Source organism: Gouania willdenowi, chromosome 22 (genome assembly GCF_900634775.1).
Source record: "Gouania willdenowi chromosome 22, fGouWil2.1, whole genome shotgun sequence".
NCBI lineage: Eukaryota > Metazoa > Chordata > Actinopteri > Blenniiformes > Gobiesocidae > Gouania > Gouania willdenowi.
The window spans coordinates 22988546-22994576 of record NC_041065.1 but is presented as its reverse complement, the minus strand read 5'-3'; positions in this window follow the sequence as shown (position 1 = coordinate 22994576).

The window sequence follows — 6031 nt, the reverse complement described above, 5'->3', positions numbered from 1 at the left end:
TTTGTGTCGAACGACAGAGATGTCTTAGAGAGTATCCCACTCTCTGAACGAGCAACCAATGTGAAGGATATGGACCTCGTGTTCGACGATCTGCCACTTGAGAGAGCACTTGGTATTCAATGGGACGTTGAGTCTGACCACTTTCGGCTTAACGTCACCCTCAAAGAACAGCCTGCCACACGCCGAGGCATTCTCTCGACAGTAGCGTCCCTGTATGATCCTCTCGGATTTGTGGCACCTGTCCTCCTTAAAGCAAAGATCATCCTTCAGGAGATGTGTAGACGTGGTACAGGTTGGGACGATCCTCTCACTGATGAGCTTCTTCCTAAATGGGAACAGTGGAGAAACAATTTAACTCAACTGGATAATGTCGCCATATCCCGCACTTACTCACCTGCTAGTTTCGGAACGATCTCAAAAACTGAGCTGCATCATTTCTCGGACGCTAGCACAAAGGGTTATGGACAGTGTTCGTATCTGAGATTACAAAATGAAGAGGGAGATGTTCACTGTGCTTTGGTTGTAGGAAAATCCAGAGTATCACCAACCAAACTCACAACTATTCCAAGATTGGAACTGACAGCGGCGGTAGTTTCCATTAAGATAAGCGATATGCTGAAGGAGGAACTGGGATCTACTGACACTGAGGAGTTCTACTGGACAGATTCTAAAGTGATCCTGGGATATATCAAAAATGAAGCCCGACGATTCCACACCTTTGTGGCCAACCGCGTTCAGAAGATTCATCTCAGTTCAGACCCAAAACAATGGAGATACGTCCCTACGGCTGAGAATCCAGCTGACCACGCTTCTCGAGGCTTGACTCCCAGCGAGCTTCTGACATCTACCTGGTTCACTGGACCCAAGTTTTTATGGGAAAAGGAAATAAATCTGCCAGCGGATGAAATTCCAGAGCTAACGATCGGAGATCCAGAGGTCAGAAGCGCCCTTACACTTAGCACAGGAGCTACAGAGCGAGTAAGTCTGGTTGATCGTTTGTCGAAATTCTCATCCTGGTCGCTGGCTACTCGAGCTATTGCACGCATTCTAAGACGCATCAAGAAGAACCGATCCAACAGCCTTACTACAGTGACGGAACGAGAAGAGGCAGAACACTGCATAATCAAAATTCTGCAGAAAGATGTGTATCAAGACCAGCTGAAGCTGTTGGTCAAAGGAGCCCCCCTACCATGCCACGATTTACTGTACTCTCTTGATGCTTTCCTGGGCAAGGACGGTGTTCTCAGGGTGGGAGGAAGACTGCACAACTCCTCTCTTCCTAACTCTATCAAGCACCCTGCAATCATCCCCAAAGACCATCACGTCACAAAGATGTTGATTGCCCATCACCATAAAAGGATGACACATCAAGGTAAAGGTCTCACCGTCAATGCAATCAGGTCCAGTGGCTACTGGATACCAGGGATAAACCGAGCAGTCGCATCCTACATTCGTCAATGCGTTACCTGCAGACGGCACCGGAAACCAACAGAAGAGCAAAGGATGGCTGATCTGCCCCCTGAACGCGTGGAACCATCGCCCCCCTTCACCTTCTGCGGTATGGACTGCTTCGGCCCATTCTTTACGAAGCAGGGGAGAAAAGAGAACAAGAGGTACGGTCTTCTCTTCACTTGCTTAAGTTCCCGTGCCGTCCATATAGAGATGCTGGAAGATATGACAACGGATGCTCTTATAAATGGCCTGAGATGCTTCATTGCCATACGTGGCGCTGTTCGTCAGATTAAGTCAGATCAAGGGACCAACTTCGTCGGAGCAAAAAACGAACTCAAAGAAGCTCTAAAAGAAGTCGATGCTAACCGACTGGTCGTGTTTCTTGCAGAGAAGCAGTGTGATTTTAAAATGAATGCACCATATTCAAGTCATGTTGGAGGAGTGTGGGAAAGACAGATTAGAACAGTGAGAAACATCCTGAGGTCCACACTTTCCCTATCTTCTGGAAGGCTAAATGATGCTTCGCTACGGGCTTTCCTCTATGAAGCTATGACAATCGTTAACAGCCGCCCACTGACCGTTGACAACCTCAGTGATCCTCATAGTCTTGAGCCACTCACTCCTAACCACCTTCTGACTATGAAATCTGTCAAGGCCTTACCTCCCCCAGGTGAATTCGTCAGAGAAGACATATATGGCAGAAAAAGGTGGCGACATGTTCAATACCTTGCAGAGCAGTTCTGGAGTCGATGGCGAAAGGAGTACCTTGCCAACATCACTCTCAGACAACGTTGGAATGCCCCAAGAAGAAATCTGCAAATCGGAGATATTGTGTTGATAAAGGGGGAAGATGCACACAGAAATGAGTGGAGATTGGGAAGAGTTTCGAAGACTACTACTGACAAGGACGGATTAGTAAGGAGAGTGAAGGTCTGTCTCGGCGACAGGGAGCTTGGCAAGAAAGGGGAGCGTCTCCATAAAGTGTCTGAGGTTGAGCGTCCTGTTCAGAAGTTAGTCCTGCTGCTGGAAATGGACTAAATCTGCTCTCTTCTTTCCTTCCTTTTTATTATTATTTTTATGATGGCGGATACCCCTCCTTACAGATAGTTATTTCAAAATGGTTATTAAGGTTTCTACTTAAGGTGTTCTCCACATGAGTTCTCTGTACCTTTCAAGATGTATGTCATCTCTTGTTTGAAAATCACTCGTTCATAATGCATTCTGAACCATTACATTATTTACTCATGATTGGTGGGAGTGTAAAGGACTTAAAGACTATCCTTTTTTGAAGGTATTGTGTTATTTTATTCGTGCCCCTTTTTTGATTACGACGGGTCTTTTATTTTGGTAAAAACCGGAAGTGACTGTCTCACCTGACAGTATGCAAATTTACATCAGGAAGGAAAACGGTAAAATGGAGTGGAGAAGAGAATAAAGTAATAAAACAAAGTTTTCTGTGAAATAAGCGCCCAGCTGGAATCGGGAACAAGGTATTTCATGTCTTTTAAGTGTTAAATATTGTATTTGTAAACTAGTAATGTTCTAAATGAGTGATATTTGAGTTTTCTTCATTGTAGCCACACAAGCTTGTTAGCACTTAGCATGTTGTATTTATCTGTGTTGTAAGAGCTAACTGTATTGTTATTTATTTGTCTTTTAGCTCTTACGGTGTTTCAAGGAAACATTTATGTTCAAAATAAGGACAAAGGCCGAACATAAATAAAAAACTTTAAAACATCAGTAAGCTTCACCATTGTCTGGCTGGGGTTCGCTACAACCTCCCAGCCCTCACCTTCCCCACTCGGGAAGTGTTGGTCTTTGTTTTGTGATGAATAAATCATTTAAAACTAAACTGACTTCTTGGCTTCATTTGACTGTTCGTTGCTATCCAGACTTGCATACGCCACGTTCGCCCCCTGTCCAATCAGAGCCCTTCCCAACCCTCAGGCCGAAAGCGGAATTGAATAAAGCCGGTTTTCCATGTAAACTTCAATTCAGAATGACTTGTAACACAAAGCAGAACTCTTCAAATAATTTAATTCAGAATAACTAATTCCAAATTAAGAAACATCATGTACAGTAACTGTGGCCACTATGACATTTTAAAAATGTCACATCTCAGTTCTTAATTGATCAATCTTTATGAAATTTGACTCAGTTATGCCGAGTAGGTTCCTCAAGTAACCCACCAAGTTTAATCCAAAATCGGATCCAGATTGAGCATTTCATTGCAATTTTTCAAAAGAAAAAAAAAAAAAAAGTGCTGGTGCTAATACATTTAGATCAGGGGTCACCAACTTTTCTGAAACTGTGAGCTACTTCATAGGTACTGAGTAGTCTGAAGGGCAACCATTTTGAAAAGCACTTCTTAAATACCAAATGTTCAGAGTTTCACTTTAATTAGAGGCTAAGATAATAAGGAAGGCTAGAAGTAACTTAAAAAGATAGGAAAGTTTAAGCTTCAACATGCAATACTTTATTTCTCCTAATTCATGCAATTGTTTCATTTTCATTACATTTCATAGAAAATTACCATCTTCCTATTTTACGAGCCACGAACAAACAACTTTTAACTAATCATATAACATAACATTGTAAAATGAAAAATGATGTCATATTTTGCAAAAATCCACCTTGCGTTTGAAAAAAAAAAACAAAAATCTCATATCTTATATACACCTAGTCTGCAACACTTAAACACATTTGTCACAATGTTTCAGTTAAAATAAACATTTAAAGATGGTTAATTTAATACTAAAACTTCATCATGTGCAGCAGTATTTAACTCCATCTGTCATATGTATTTATATTTGTGAGTTTGAATCCTGGAAAATAAATGTAGATGGAGCTCATTGGTGACTGGGGCCCCTGAGGGCCCCTCACATGGTCCATGCGGCTGCCTGGTGCCTGCGGGCACCGTGATGGGACTCCTGGTTTAGACCTTTTGTATCATCATTAATAAGATAGAAATTTCATCCCAGCCTTTAAAGTGTGAATGATAATGATCCAGAAAACGGAGAATAAAGACTTTTTGTCGTTTCCATTTAGTTTAAAAAGTAGTGGTAATTTACTATGGATGTTCCCACCTTCAAAGGAGAAGTAAACACTTCAACAAGTGCCCTTGATTAGGTCAATTGGGTTTTTTTTGTTATAAATCATGGCATTATAATAAAAATGTATTTCCTTTATAAGAAAATATCCATATTTTATTGTGGCTTAGCAGCTGGTTTATTTGTCTCAAAGATTTTGGACGTCTAACTACGATCAGTAGAGCAGTACGGTGAAACTTTATCCTCACACATGTTGAACTGTGCATGTTGCTGGCCTTTATGTTGTTATGGTTGTTTACAGACACACAAAACAATAGCTGCCAGCGGCTGAAATCACACACAAAATAGCGGTTCGCAAAATTGCGACATTTAAAAGGCTCGCATTACTCTATGTAACAAAATGAACAATAAAATATCAATGCTTTATCACCAATTAATCAAAATAAATGCACTTGCCAAGTTGTCAAAATGTTTTACTTTCCATTTAAAATAAATGAACAATTGAAATATTACAGTTTAATATTAGATTCTTAAATAGTAAAAAAAATAAAAAATGCAAAGTAATTGTAAATATTTTCCAATACCATATTTTAACAACAATTTGTGTGTTTGTGATATCAACATGGTTAACACAACGTAGCATTTTTACGAGTGATACAACTAATATTGACCAATTAATCTAACAAATTACCTTATTCTTCACACAAGCAAAATAAGGACAATCTTTGTTAAATAAGGCCTTTGTATTGAAAGGTTAAATAGGTATAGGAATAATGTGTATTCCTTAATTTGGAGTACAGTTGACCACTGACGTGTGTAAAATATAGTTTTTAAAATTCCAATAAAAACTAACACATCGGGATATTTATACAAAGCTCACCACGTTGGAGTCATGCAGTCTGAATGCATAAAACAATCATTATCAGCTCTACTTCAGTCTTCTTCTTTCACATTCACTGTTTCTTCCACCTCTTTGTCATCACCACTGCCCCCAAGAAATGAGTTATTCCAGAGACTCACTGCGCATGTGCTGCACTCTACTGGCTGCAAACGTGCAGTGCATGAAATGGCTTTCAGATCAACCTCCTTCCTTATTTGGAGACAATAATCATGATTGAACAATGCAAAGACTAAAAAAGTTTTCATATTCTTTAAAGAAAAAAAAAAAAAAACGTTGACAATGTACAATGTCAATGTGCAACCCATCACTTTAAGCTACAAGCCTTACATTCAAAGGTAGGAGAACCTTTTGGTTATAAAATAGAAAAAAATGATATTTCGTCAAATACATCATCTATGTGACGTCACAGTTGATCCAAAAACATGTGTGTCAAGGGCCTTAATTGTCTTTATACCCATGTGTAACGATGAAGACATTGTGTTCTCTTGTGGCATGAAATAAGATGCCTTGCCATTAGTCATGACAAGATGCACTCACTGAAATCTATTGACATGGGACTTGGAATAGTTAGAAAATAGAGGCTTTGCTCAAAAAGGCCAAAATACGTACTTTTCTGTCCTTTCGCTTT